The sequence below is a fragment of the Molothrus aeneus genome (genome assembly GCF_037042795.1).
Source record: "Molothrus aeneus isolate 106 chromosome Z unlocalized genomic scaffold, BPBGC_Maene_1.0 scaffold_55, whole genome shotgun sequence".
NCBI classification, from domain to species: domain Eukaryota; kingdom Metazoa; phylum Chordata; class Aves; order Passeriformes; family Icteridae; genus Molothrus; species Molothrus aeneus.
Genome location: NW_027098762.1, coordinates 619,610 through 632,500, shown reverse-complemented (window position 1 = coordinate 632,500; position 12,891 = coordinate 619,610). Strand labels below are relative to the sequence as shown.

Below are 12,891 nucleotides of genomic sequence, written 5' to 3'. Positions count from 1 at the left end.
ATTTAGGATAAAATGAGAGCTGTACAATTGAGCTAAAATTGAAAATATGATGTAAAATTAGTGTTGAGAGAGTCTGTTGTGTTGCAGGGGTTTTATGGGGGGATCTGCCCCATCATTTGAAAAGAATGATTTCCATCCCGGCCAGAAACAGGGAGCTGTGCCGTGAAAAATGGGGAATTCTGCCAGAATCCCCCGGGGGGTGCCAGCCACTCCTGGCACAGCCTTTAATCCTGGAGAAGCCCCATTCCCAGTGCCTGGGAATCACAGGAGCACACATTCCCTGCAGCTGCCCCCCAGACTCCCCAGGATTTTGGGACTGCGCCCCAAAACGCGCCGAGGTTCTGGGGGGAAGGAGGAGGAGCAGCCCGAGGGAGCAGGAAGCCGTAAATGGGAGCGGAGGAGCCCAAACGCGACCTGCAATCGCTCAGCCCCGTGATGGATGCCCCCTCTGCAGGCCCTGATTCACCAATTATCGCTCCTCGGGCTCCCCAAATTCAATTAGCCGCCCCAGCGATGGCGCTGTCAGCAACGGAGACCCAATTAATGATGTGCTTAGTCCAGCAGGGCTAAACCAAACGGGGACAAGGTCCCAGGGACAGCTGCTGCCACCAAAATGCATTGGGGACAGCTGGGAATATGGGCAGGAACGAGGGCAGGCGTGGCTCATCCCAAATATTTGGTGTTTTCACCTCGTTCTGTCAACAAACTTTGGCAAGTCAGGAAGGTCGTTGGCACAAATATCTCTGTTTGTACATTCCTTATCCCCTCTGGAAATACACGGAGGCTGTAGATGAACAAACCCCACGGGATAAGATGCGATTCCAAAAGAAAACCAGGATAGAACGCTTGAAAATAGGAGTTATACATTTTTCTTTTTTTCCAGAGGGCAGAATTTAATAAAATCAAATCAAATCCCAAACTCCTGGATACTACCACACAGCAAGGACTTGGGAGCACGAAATGTTTGCAGGACAGACCTGAGCGGGGAATTAGGCTGAGCTTTGCCAGGATAAACCCGAGCGGGGAATTAGTGACTTGGGAAAAAGAATTCAAGGATGTCTGAGGGCAGCCAGGGGGGTTGTGGCAGAATTTCCTTTGTGTTTCCATCAAAACCGTTCCAGATGGTGCTGCAGAGGAATTCTCACCCGGACCAGGTGCGGGATAGTCTGGAATTGTTTTGTGGGATAGAGGGAGAAACTCAGTGCAGGGAAAACCAGCGACTCCAAATGAAGGATTTTTGGGTAAAAAGTGAAATCATGAAGGTGCTGCCTGGCTGGAAAAAGGGATTACAGCTTATTTACACTGGAAATAGGAGGAATTAGTGCAGTTCAGTCCCTGTGCCAGGCCAGGAGTGAGGGATGAGGGGAAATAGAGACAAGAGGGATTTATTATTAAATTAAAATCACTTAATTACTGCAAATGTTAAATATGCACTTTTCTGGCATTTCGGGGATGTTTTTCCCTCAAATTGCAATGAATTGTCCACTTGGAATTCCCCCTCCTGCAGCAGCGGGTAAATGTCAGCCCTAAATTAAACTTAACTGGGATCTGCTCCACCTCAGCAAAAAAAGATTTAATTAGAAGCAATAAAGCGCCTTTTATTGGAGTTTTCCAAAGGCGGGGAACCTGAAACCTTGGGAGCTGTTCACGGCCCGGGGTCAGAGGGGAGCCCCTGGCTGAGGAGCAGCCCCGGATGCAGCTGGGGGGCCCTTCCCCGCCTGCTCCTGCTGGGGCGCGGGGGGCCAAACCCCCGGAGCCGGCCCCGCCCTGTCGGGAGCTGCTCTGGGACCGGCAGCTCGGCATTCCCAAAGCCAGCAGGGCTGCAGGGAACGGCCGGGAAAGGGGAGCGTCCTCGTCCAGCATCCCACGCCTCCAGGGCTCGGTGACGCGTGTTCCCGTTCCCAATCCCATTGCCTGACTCCTGTGCCCCACACGAGGCAAAGGCTGCAAACCCAGCCCATCCATCCCTTCCCATCCCATGGATCCCATGGATCCCATCCATCCCATCCCATCCCATGGATCCCATCCATTCCATCCCATCCATCCCATCCCATCCATCCCATCCATCCCATCCCATCCCATCCCATCCCATCCCAATCCCATGGATCCCATCCATCCCATCCCATCCATCCCATCCCATCCCATCCCATCCCATCCCAATCTCATTCCCAATCTCATTCCCATCCCATCCCATCCCATTGCAGCATCCCATGCCCCCATGACCCCGTAAGTCTCATTCCCAATCCCATTTCCCGAGCCCTGTGCCCCAGCAGTGATTCCAGAGCCTTTTCCAGAGTGCTCCAAACTCATTTCACAGCCCCAATCCCTAAAACCGCGGCCAAGGCCCAGCAGTGCCGGATAGTGGGAATTAGCTGTGGTTTGATTGGGAACCTCCCCCCAGCACACAGAGATCAGCGGGAATTAACGCCCTGATCAATCCCATCGGGAATGGGATTTTCAGGGAGTTCTTCCCTTCATCCTCTTGTTCTCTGCTTCCTTAGGAGGAGGCACAAAAGCTCCTAAATTAGGACAAGGAGATGTTAAAGTCCCGCTGTGGATTATGGGGACATCCGGGGGGAATCTCCTCCAGCAGATCCCAAATTCCTCCCTCGCAGCTCCCCTGCTCCCACTTCACTGGCTGGCCTCATCCCTCTGGCATTCCCGATTATTTCAGTCAAATCCAATTAATTTGCTGCGTTTGAGTCCGATTTTTTTATATTTTCAAATGAATTCCCATATCCCTGTAGAAATCCATAAACTCACAACATTTCCCAGGGGCTGGGAGTCCAGGAGGGCCGCAAGTCTGGATCATCCCAAATCCCACCCGGGGATTGGAATAAATGGGAAAAGGGGATCAGTTTGAGCCCCCTTTCCATCAGGAATTCCACCATCCCAAATCCCACCCAGGGATTGGAATAAATGGGAAAAGGGGATCAGTTTGAGCCCCCTTTCCATGGGAATTCCATCATCCCAAATCCCACCCAGGGATTGGAATAAATGGGAAAAGGGGATCAGTTTGAGCCCCCTTTCCATGGGAATTCCATCATCCCAAATCCCACCCAGGGATTGGAATAAATGGGAAAAGGGGATCAGTTTGAGCCCCCTTTCCATGGGAATTCCATCATCCCAAATCCCACCCAGGGATTGGAATAAATGGGAAAAGGGGATCAGTTTGAGCCCCCTTTCCATCAGGAATTCCATCATCCCAAATCCCACCCAGGGATTGGAATAAATGGGACAAGGGGATCAGTTTGAGCTCCCTTTCCATCAGGAATTCCATCAGCAGCTCTTGCAGGAAGTGCTGGGATTTCCACTGGGATTTCCACTGGGATTTCCATGTTCCCCTTGGCAGAAGCAGCACCTGGGATTCATGGGATTCATGGAATTCACTCCCCACTTCCCATCCAAGCTAAAAAGTCACAGCAAAGTGGGAATTGTCTGCCTTGTCCTACACGAAAAATCCATAAATAATTCATGGCCATTTATTATTCCGTGAGTAATTCCGAGGCAGCCCCGAGGAATTTCCCTCCCAGCCACTACACGTGTCAGGCTGGGAGCCCAGGGATGAATATTTTAAGGACAAAATCTTCTTTTTCCCATTTTTCACCAGCCCAAAGGGCTGATTTGCACTTTGGGAGGCACTGCCACACTTGCTCCTAGCTGGAAAAATCAACCCCAATATGTTTAAAACCCCACAGGAAATGGGAATTCCCTAAATGTTCCCATTTTTAGCTGCTCTGCTTTGGTTTTCAAGATTCCCTCTTTGATCTTTTCTATTTCCTGAGCTGCCAGCCCAGATTACCAGTCCCAGGATGGAATTGGGACTGGGACCCCAGAGTTGCCTCCAAGCTCCTGAGGGGGATTTCAGGAGGAATTTCCCCATGGAAAGGATCCTTGGAGGTGTCCCAGGCACAGGTTGGGCTCTGTGACCCCAGAGCTGTCTCCAAGCTCTCTGATGAGGAATTCAGAAGGAATTTCCCCATGGAAAGGATCCTTGGAGGTGTCCCAGGCACAGGTTGGGCTCTGTGACCCCAGAGCTGTCTCCAAGCTCTCTGATGAGGAATTCAGGAGGAATTTCCCCATGGAAAGGATCCTTGGAGGTGTCCCAGGCACAGGTTGGGCTCTGTGACCCCAGAGCTGTCTCCAAGCTCTCTGATGAGGAATTCAGAAGGAATTTCCCCATGGAAAGGATCCTTGGAGGTGTCCCAGGCGCAGGTTGGGCTCTGTGACCCCAGAGCTGTCTCCAAGCGCAGCGATGCCGCGAGGATGAGGAGGAGGAGGAGGAAGGCTGGGGCACACCTGGAGCCCCCCAAAGCCCTTCCCAGGTAATCCCCCAGCCCCTCTTTGTGTGCCTCAGTTGTTGCTGTGCATCTCGAGGCATTTCCAGCAGGAAATTGCATTTGCATCTTGTGTGGCACAAGCATGTTGTGAATATCATAAAAACACATATGGTCACAGAGGCTGGGAGAGAAGGCGATAAAAGTGACATTTAGGGAACAGCTTTGGGAAAGGCAAAACATGTGCAGGGAGCCGCTTTCCTGCAGCTCCTCCCTCAGAACGATTCTGGGCTCTCACTCGACAAGATTTTACAGCAAACTTCTTAATTTCGGGACAAACTTCTTAATTTTCTGCACAAATCCTTGTTTCCGATCTTCCTTAAATTTGTTGGTGCAAACTTCCTCGCTTTCATTCTACAAACTTCGGTTTTTTTCCTCCCAAAATTCTTCCTAATTCTTTTTGTACAATGTATTAAAATGCTCATTTCAAACTCGAGACATTTGAGCTTGAACCTCCTGGGATGCCCTGGAAGAAACTTGTGGGACAGATTCCATGGCAGGTTTACATTGAATTTTGAATAGCTTGGAACAATCTTCTGGGATTTCATCACTTGGGCTTTGATCAGGAGGCTCCCTGGGAATTCCTTGGGAATTTTCCTGCCTGAGTTGGGTTTATAGTGGAATTCTGGAGAGCAGAAGTCTGTGGACATGGTGAAATATGAACTTTCAGCAAGGAAAAAGAAATAACTCGATGGGTCAGAGGTTCTGGATGGAAAAGCAGGAAGCCATTGCCGCAAATGAAACTCGCATAGAACAATTCCCAGTTTCTCTGTGAGGATCATCCCAGAGGATGGTTCAGCTTTTCCAGCCCCCCTGGTCCATGGGCAGGATCCCTGTGAGTCCCAGCAGGGAATGGATTCCAATTTTCCAGAGCTGTAAACTGCAACCCTTTAATGCGTGCCAGCAGATCCGATGGGAGCGTGCTCTGCCATAAATCCTCCCAAAATGTTCCCTTTGCTCACAAATGCTGCGGCTGATTCATGCTCCAAAGGCGGATCTGCAGCTCCTGCCAAGTCACCATGGCTCCCTTCTGCTTGCGAGGAGGAGGACGAGGACGAGGACGAGGACGAGGAGGAGGACGAGGAGGAGGAGGAGGAAGCCTCGCAGGCAGCTCCAGGCTCCAGTTCTGCCTTTCCCTGAGCTGCCCAGGGCTCTCCCAGGGCTGCCTGCATCTCCTTGTGCTCCTGGCCCTCCCGTTTGCCCCTCCAGGAGGGATTCCTGCCGCTCCTGGCCCTCCCGTTTGCCCCTCCAGGAGGGATTCCTGCCGCTCCTGGCCCTCCCGTTTGCCCCTCCAGGAGGGATTCCTGCCGCTCCTGGCCCTCCCGTTTGCATCTCCAGGAGGGATTCCTGCCGCTCCTGGCCCTCCCGTTTGCATCTCCAGGAGGGATTCCTTGTGCTCCTGGCCCTCCCGTTTGCCCCTCCAGGAGGGATTCCTTGTGCTCCTGGCCCTCCTGTTTGCCCCTCCAGGAGGGATTCCTGCCGCTCCTGGCCCTCCCGTTTGCCCCTCCAGGAGGGATTCCTTGTGCTCCTGGCCCTCCCGTTTGCCCCTCCAGGAGGGATTCCTGCCGCTCCTGGCCCTCCCGTTTGCCCCTCCAGGAGGGATTCCTGCTGCTCCCCAGCGTGGGGAAGGACACGCAGAGCCCTCCCAGCGCTGCAGGGAGGGGCCTGGCAGTCACTCCAAGGTCCCTGCTGCGGGGAACGCCGATCCTTGGTTTTAAATAAACCTTCATGGCAATCAAATGGGTATGAAAACAGCAATGCAGTCCGAGTAACAACAATTTGGACAATTTGAATTAGGACAATAGAGACAAGGTCCGGGTACCTCTGTCTGGGCAGAAAAAGGACACACGTAACAAAGGACGAGGCCTTAAAAGCAACAGGCTGTTGCATATTCATACACCTCATACATGATGCATAAATTCTATTTAAATTCAAAATTCTGTTTGGTCATCGTCAACTTCTTCCTTTTAATCCTAACAGGAAGAAGTTCGTTTCTTCTGATAATGGGCAATAAATTCTCTTTCCCTGAAAGACTCAGGTGTCCTGGGGCTGCTATCTTTATAAAAAGTAACCTCCATAGCATCGTTTCTATTTGAACATTTTTTAGAACCTAAAACTAAATTTAAGAGAATGAACCCAGCATCACTCCCTAACACAACACATCTCATATTAAATTGAATATTTGCCAAAAGGCAATCACCAAAGCCGTGCATTTCTCACAACCACCGGCACAAGGTGAATCCCGGCGTTGTTCCCACCGCGAGGAGACACTCGGGAAAGAGGGGGGAGCCCGCAGGCTTTGGGAATTCACAGCCTGACAAAGTTGTGACTTGCAGGAACACGAGGGAACGGGGGGAAGCTGCTGCTTTTCCCGGCAGGGAAATTCTTCCCCCTAGTTTCCAGTCAGGGAATAGTTGAGCTGCCGCGGGAAAGGACTCGAGGAGAGGAGAGGAGAGCAGGAAGGCTGGAGGAAGGCACAGATGTCCCCGGAGCTCCGTGCATCGCCCCGGGATTCACTCCCCAGCTGCTCAATGGAAACAATTGCTGCTTCTCCAGAAAGAGAAAAAACTCGGCAAGAAGCCTCTCCTTGCTCCGGTGGCCCCAGCCCCGCGGGGGCACCAGGAAATGGGAGATGCTCCACTGGCAGGAGAAGCTCCACTGCAAGGAGATGCTCCACTGGATGGAGATGCTCCACTGCAAGGAGATGCTCCACTGGGATGAGATGTTCTACTGGAAGGAGATGCTCCAATGGAAAGAGAAGCTCCACTGGCAGGAGAAGCTCCACTGGGATGAGATGCTCCACTGGCAGGAGAAGCTCCACTAGAAGGAGATGCTTCACTGGGATGAGATGTTCTACTGGAAGGAGAAGCTCCACTGGAAGGAGAAGCTCCACTGGAAAGAGAAGCTCCACTGGAAGGAGAAGCTCCACTGGAAAGAGAAGCTCCACTGGAAGGAGAAGCTCCACTGGATGGAGAAGCTCCACTGACAGGAGAAGCTCCTCTGGAAAGAGAAGCTCCACGGGCAGGAGAAGCTCCCCTGGGATGAGATGTTCCACTGGAAGGAGATGCTCCAATGGAAGGAGAAGCTCCTGGAAGGAGAAGCTCCCCTGGGATGACATGTTCCACTGGCAGGAGAAGCTCCACTGCAAGGAGATGCTCCAATGGAAGGAGAAGCTCCACTGCAAGGAGATGCTCCTGGAAGGAGAAGCTCCACTGGAAAGAGACACCATCCAGCAATCCACACACCCTGGCTGTGCTGCAGACCAGGAGCTGCCTTGGGTTCCTGTTCCTCTTCCCACCAAAGCAGGAACCACATGGAATGTGCTCCAACAAACCCTTGGAGGACAGTGAATCCAGAGCTCCTGCATCTGTGTCCCATGGGGATTTTGGGCTGGGAGCTCCTGGATCTGTGTCCCATGAGGATTTTGGGCTGGGAGCTCCTGGATCTGTGTCCCATGAGGATTTTGGGCTGGGAGCTCCTGGATCTGTGTCCCACAGGGATTTTGGGCTGGGAGCTCCTGGATCTGTGTCCCACAGGGGTTTTGGGCTGGGAGCTCCTGGACCTGTGTCCCATGAGGATTTTGGGCTGGGAGCTCCTGGATCTGTGTCCCACAGGGATTTTGGGCTGGGAGCTCCTGGATCTGTGTCCCACAGGGGTTTTGGGCTGGGAGCTCCTGGACCTGTGTCCCATGAGGATTTTGGGCTGGGAGCTCCTGGATCTGTGTCCCACAGGGATTTTGGGCTGGGAGCTCCTGGATCTGTGTCCCACAGGGGTTTTGGGCTGGGAGCTCCTGGACCTGTGTCCCATGAGGATTTTGGGCTGGGAGCTCCTGGATCTGTGTCCCACAGGGATTTTGGGCTGGGAGCTCCTGGATCTGTGTCCCACAGGGGTTTTGGGCTGGGAGCTCCTGGACCTGTGTCCCATGAGGATTTTGGGCTGGGAGCTCCTGGATCTGTGTCCCACAGGGATTTTGGGCTGGGAGCTCCTGGATCTGTGTCCCACAGGGATTTTGGGCTGGGAGCTCCAGGCAGGTTCCAGGGGTCTCCTCCAAGCCCATCCCACATCCATTTTAAACCCAGGCCTTCTGTGCTCTCCCTTTTCCAGCTCTGTGGCTCCAGACAAAGATGTTCCTGGCTTAGTGGGATTAAAAACCAAATTTCAGCCCAAAAAACCCTGGCAAGCCCAGGCCTGATTGCAGGAGAGCCACAAATGGACAGGGAGGGAAGCAGATGTGGATGGGCATGGAAGGACAGGATGACCACAGGCAGAAGGATGGAGATCTGGGACTCAGGAGCAAAAATCTCTCAGTTGCTGTTCCAGGATTGCAAATTGGAATTAGAGAAAGAGGAATGGGATGGAAATGAGATGGGGGAAAAAAGAGAGAAATGGTGCTTTGGTTTGTGCTGGGAGAACAAATCCAGGCTGCATTCCCGGGGACAAGGTGGGGACCGGGCCCAGCTTGGACAAGATGGTCCTTCCTGGGGCTCCTTTCCAGCTGAAATCGCTTTGGGTTTTTGGGATCCTCATCCAAAAAACAGATCCTGTGTTCAGGCACTTCCTGTGATCCTTGGGGAAGATTCCAATGTTTTCTTTGTGAATTCCTGGTGTGTTCTGTTTGTTTTGCTCTTTCCCGCTGCAAGATTGTTTTTCCCTGGTGTCTCAGGAACTTCTCCTGGCCATCTGCAACATTCCCTGGGAATTTGGGATTTTGCAGCCCAGTGCCAGCCGGATTTGCTGTCTGTGCCCGGCAAGGACAGACAGACAGCAAATCTGTCTGTCCGTGGCAGCCCCAAAGTGCCCACAAAGCTCTTTCACAGCTCATAATGGAGCCATTGAGAGCCGCCGGAGTTATTTGGAGTGATTTGGGGTTGAGTCACGCCTTGGCAGCGGCCAGCCCTGCACAGATTTCCTTTTTTTCCTCTTTTTTTAAGTGCACTTTTCTTTTCCAGCTCCAGAGACAAGGGACCTTTATCAGCTTGCACTTCAGAAAAGCTGCACCCGGCCCAGAGGAAACTTCCAGAACTTCTTCCTCTGGGGACTGGGAGCTTCCAGTGGCTGCACTCTCATCCCAGCTGGAACTTTGTCTGCAAAGCCTGGAATTCTTTGGATGTCAGTGCCTGCAGGATTGAGGGATCCCTTCCGACCTCTCCATTGGCAGGTGTGTGAAATCCTCTGGTTGCTTTTACCTTTTTGTTAAAATACCAGGCTTTCCTTAGGGAATTGTGTGCAGCGCAGAGCAAAGCGCACATTCCTCGGCCCCAGCGTGCCCACAGGCGGCTCCTGGCCCGGAGGGGGAAAGGCTCCATCCCAAGGCACCGAGGCCGGGCCGCTCCCTCCGCCCCAAATCCGGCCCCTGGTGGCCGCAGCCCCTCCTGCAGGTGACACCCGCGGCTCGGCGGGAGCTGCGGGCCATTGTTGGCGGCAGCGCCGATGGCATCAGGCACAGATGGGAGACACGGAGCTGTCAGGAAGGAGCCGGGATTGGAAAATGTTATAATTGGGATGGTAAACAAGTTCACAAGGAGCCTATTGAGGCAAGGCATTGCCATGGCAACCGCCCAGAAAAGTCTGGGAATGAGGAAGGGGCAGCGCAGGCGAGGGGGATGAAGGCTCTGGGATGCGCTCCAAGCTGCCCTGGCATGGGATCCTGCGGATGGGGCTGGGAAGGGCCCTGGGGGCGCTGCAGGACCTTTCCCAGTGCCCCATCCCATTCAGCAGCTGCCCGCCTTAATGGGACAATGCTCCCATTCCAAGATGGATGCTGCAATTCTCCGGACTCCAGTGACGCCATAAAATTGCTTTATAGGCCAAAAGAAATGTTAAGGACCCGGGGCCACCCAGAACAAATCTTCTTTAAGTGGCAGGGCTGCGGCCCAGGGCAAGGAGTTCACTCCCAAGGCTTGCACAGCTTATTTGGGAAGAGAACTTTTCCCAAAACCCCCCTGATCATAGGCTGCAAGTGCCCCAAAATGCCATTTCTGTATGAACTCTCCCCAAAATCCCCCTGATCCACAGACTGCAATTCCCCAAAAATGCCATTTTTGTATGAACTCTCCCCAAAATCCCCCTGATCATAGGCTGCAAGTGATCAAAAATGCCATTTTTGGTGCCACTTCTGTTCCCCAAAATCTCCTGATCCAGAGACTGCAAATGACCAAAAATGCCATTTTTGTATGAACTCTCCCCAAAATCCCCTGATCATAGGCTGCAAGTGCCCGAAATGCCATTTTTGGTGCCATTTTTGTGTGAACTCTCCCCAAAATCCCCTGATCATAGATTGCAATGCCCCAAAATGCCATTTTTGGTGCCATTTTTGTGTGAACTCTCCCCAAAATCCCCCGATCATAGACTGCAATTCCCCAAGATGCCATTTTTGGTGTCGTTTTGGAGCACGGCGTTCCTCCCTCGTTCCAAAGGAAGCCAGGAGCTGTGGCCAGGCAGAGTGGGCTCCCAGCTCCCACCTCTCAGAGCCATCAATAACAGCAGAATTCCCATTCCCATCCCATTATTGCCAATCATGACTTATGGATGAAGGCACCACGTCCTGTGCAAAAAGCAGAATCTGGGCTGATTATTGGAGGCTCCAATCAAGAGATTGATGCCCAAAGCCGGCCTAATTAGCAGAGTCTATTGGAGAGGAAGCTGAGCGTGCTGCTCCAGCGCTGCCAAATGAAATTAAAGCCCAATTATTGATAAATGAAGAGCGGTTGGTGCTGGAGCCCGGCCTGGAGTCGAGGAAATGCAGCTGTCACCGGGGCTGCCCGCGAGTCACTGGCGTGTGACACCGCATCCTGCGCATCCTGGGCTGCAGCTGGGGCTGCTCCTGACGGGCACAGGGCCATGGCAGCCACGGGGACACCGGGGACACCAGGGACACCAGGGACACCGGGGACAGCTCCCGCTCCTGCCCTGGGCCCTCTGACTGGGGCTGTCCCCACACCGGGGACACCAGGGACACCAGGGACAGCTCCTGCCCCTGCCCTCAGACTGGGGCTGTCCCCACACCAGAGACACCAGGGACAGCTCCTGCTCCTGCCCTGGGCCCTCTGACTGGGGCTGTCCCCACACCAGGGACACCAGGGACACCAGGGACAGCTCCTGCTCCTGCCCTGGGCCCTCTGACTGGGGCTGTCCCCACACCAGGGACACCAGGGACAGCGGGGACACCGGGGACAGCTCCCGCTCCTGCCCTGGGCCCTCAGACTGGGGCTGTCCCCACACCGGGGACACCAGGGACAGCTCCTGCTCCTGCCCTGGGCCCTCTGAGTGGAGCTGCTGCCATGGCAGCCACCATGGGGACACGGGGAGGGACAGCAGGGACAGCACCTCCTGATCCTGCCCTGCTCCTGCCCTGCTCCTTCTCTGCTCCTCTCCTGCTCCTCTCCTGCTCCTTCTCTGCTCCTGCCCTGCTCCTTCTCTGCTCCTCTCCTGCTCCTTCCCTGCTCCTTCCCTGCTCCTTCCCTGCTCCTTCCCTGCTCCTCTCCTGCTCCTCTCCTGCTCCTGCCCTGCTCCCATGGGTTTCCACGTAGCAGGGACTTCACCATCACCATGAAAGTGGGAATTTGAAATCCCTCATTTCCCTGGTCTCTCCAACCACAGGCTCCACGAACAGGATCAGGGTTGGCTTTCCTTCCAGAAATCTTCACTTGGGGCAGAATTTGTTCAGTGCTTTGCCATAAACATTTGAGCCCCAGGAGTTTTTTAGGAGTTTGGGGCACAGGGAGGTCAGGGATGGCAGAGGAGCCTTCCTGCAGTGAAAAAGGAAAGTTTAGATGGGACATTGAGAATTAATGCCTGGTGGCACCGGGTGGCACAGCTGTGCCTGTCCCTTGGAGGGACCAAGGCCGGGTTGGACACGGAGGCTTGGAGCAACCTGGCCATGGAGTGGAAATCCCTCAAATCCTTAAAACCCCTCCCAGCCTGAGCTATTCCAGAATTCCCCAGTGATTCAAAGAGCCCTGGCCAAGCTCTTGGCTCCAGAGGTCCCAAAATACCTCTGAGGATGTGGGATCACACCTTGGCAAGTGCCTTTTGTCAGCTCCTCGTCACAGGTGGCACCGTGTCCCCGAGTCTTTTCATACCCAAACGGTTTTGGAAATCTGCCCCACTTTTAAGTAGGGCAGGAAATGTCAGTTCATCTGCAAATCTGTTTTTGCTCCTGCCATTTCTCCTGCTCCCTCCAAAGCACAGAAGTTATCCCAGGGATGCCCCCTGGGGCAGCACCAGGCCTGCAATGGAAACCCCATTTCAAATATTAAAAATAAGGATGCACTGGAATTCCAGCTGCTCATCCTAACTGGGATGAGCAAATCTGTTTTGACCCCAAACCTGTTTTGGGGTCAGTTTTGGCTGCCGAGGCCAGCTGGGTGTGCAGGTGCCCCTTGGCCCTAAGAGCCCCATTCCCCGAGTGCACAGCTCCAGCAGAAACTGGGGCCGCCCCAAACCACTGCAGCTCTGGGTGCTGAGGAATAGAAACAGGGAAATATCTCTTTTTTTAGTAAAAAAGCACTTCAATAAAACCCTTAGATATAAAATAACAGGAGGGAAACAAGCT

The 12,891-nt window shown here is 53.5% G+C and overlaps 1 long non-coding RNA gene across 1 annotated transcript in view; it reads left to right on the top strand.

Moving 5' to 3' along the window:
- The window catches only part of LOC136569527 (uncharacterized), a 31,956-nt gene that overhangs the window by 152 nt on the left and 18,913 nt on the right, over window positions 1-12,891 (top strand). Inside the window, exon 2 of the long non-coding RNA XR_010785368.1 lies at window positions 9,287-9,495. This is a non-coding gene — a long non-coding RNA (uncharacterized lncRNA). The remainder of the gene's footprint in view (window positions 1-9,286; window positions 9,496-12,891) is intronic.